Raw genomic sequence first — 1,925 nt, 5'->3', positions numbered from 1 at the left:
ATTGTGTGTTAGAAAGTAAAGCGCTTAACTCTGAGAGAAAAATCAATGTTCATTATCATAGAAGGTACCTCGACTGTTTAACAAATCCAAATGGGGCTGGCCTCAAAGTTATCACTGACTTTTGTAGTTATTTTCAAATTAGCACCGCTCCTTCGTGGTCAGCCTTGGACTCTGTGACATCTGTTAACTAACACACTGCCCTATTAAAACATACACTTGGATCTGGCCTGCTACATATGTGTGTGCCTCTCCCCTCTTTGCATGCAGTAATTGGGTCATTTGAAAGGCTAAGCTTATCTCAACACTAATCAAGCCGTAATTATGCACCGAAAACTTTGCCTCCTCCCCTCCCTTCGCCGCATAATGAGACGATGCAGGTCACAGATTTGCTGCTTAACTCCTTCCGTTAGAGGACACCTACAAGGAGAGCGCAGTATTTCTCCCAAACTTGCATAATCAGGATGTACTGGAGTCAGTGGTGGAAGAAGCACTCCAATTTTGTTACTTAAAGGTGCATATTGTAACTTTTTGCTTGTTTCTATGGATATGTCATTGCTCTCCCAGGAATGTTCCACCGTATATCTTTAAACTCTACCTAGCTCTACCTTACATTTATTCATTTACAAATGGTTTTAAAGCTATAAAATATCTAGAAAAACAGGCATTCTGACTGTGAGTGGGGTCGCCTCGCCACAGATCTGATTTGTAACCTTTGTCGTAAGGTTTGGTCTCCATGAAGATAGAAAAGTTTAAAGCCATACTGTGAAATAAGGCTGTGCAGTTAATTGAATTTTGATCGCAATTTCGATTCGTGTGTCTCCAAACTCATATAATCAAGTTGAAACTCTTAACTAAGTATATTTTGGAATATTTTGTATATAAATAAATATATTTATTTTATTTTTTAAACTGCATTATTGTATTTAAATTGTATTAAACTGTAATTGTAGATCAGCTGGATAATATATAGTTTACTTTGGATACATTTGTTTTTTCTATGCCTTATTTCATGTTCAAAGTATATTTTATTCATTTTATGTTGTATACATCGCAAAACTGCTCTAAGGTACAGATTTGTAGCCTATAATTATTTTCAATTTGAAAGTTTTGCGTAAATTATCAATAACAAACAATAACATAACAATAACATGTAACTACAAAATAATCATTTGCATAATAGTGATTTCAATATTGACCAAAATAATCGTGATAATGATTTTTCCCCCCCATAATCGAGCAGCCCTACTGTGAAACATTCCAGACGAAGCAATAACATTTCCACGGAGAAAAGCATCTGACGGACCCACCAACAAAAAAATTACACAATGCACCTTTAAGTAAAAGAACAGATACCAAAGCACAAAGATACTAAGTAAAAGTATCACATGAAAAAATCTACTTAAAGGTGCATTGTGTAACTTTTTTTGAGGAGGGTCCGTCAGATGCTTTTCTCCATGGAGATGTTATTGCTTTAACTGGAATGTTCCATGGTATGACATTAAACATATCCATCTAGCATTTATTCATGTGTGTTTCATTCCTTCAGTGAATCGGGGCGACTCTCCACAGATCTTAAATGTAATGTAGTGTTGTAACCTGCTTGTCTCCCTCGTGATAAATAGGTTTAATCTGTACTGTGGAACATTCTAGACAAAACAATAACAACTCCATGGAGAGAAGGAATGAGCGGATCCTCTACCAGAAAAGCTACACTATGCACCTGTACAGTATTTACTACTTTTACTTCGTTACATTCCACTCCTGATTAAAATCACCGGACAAAGGCTCCTAAAATATTTCAATATTGAAGGGCACTGGCTCATTCTATAGAAGTCTGTGATTTTCTATAAGAGGAGCAGAATATTAGATTAGCTTTTCCGCTGGCTGGTGCTGTTTACTCTTTTTATGAGTTGTGAGACTTTCAG

Source organism: Boleophthalmus pectinirostris, unplaced genomic scaffold (assembly GCF_026225935.1).
Source record: "Boleophthalmus pectinirostris isolate CB_2022bp ecotype Guang Dong unplaced genomic scaffold, ASM2622593v1 HiC_scaffold_12, whole genome shotgun sequence".
NCBI classification, from domain to species: Eukaryota; Metazoa; Chordata; class Actinopteri; order Gobiiformes; family Gobiidae; genus Boleophthalmus; species Boleophthalmus pectinirostris.
The sequence above is the reverse complement of the archived record's forward strand: the minus strand, read 5'-3'. Positions refer to the sequence as shown.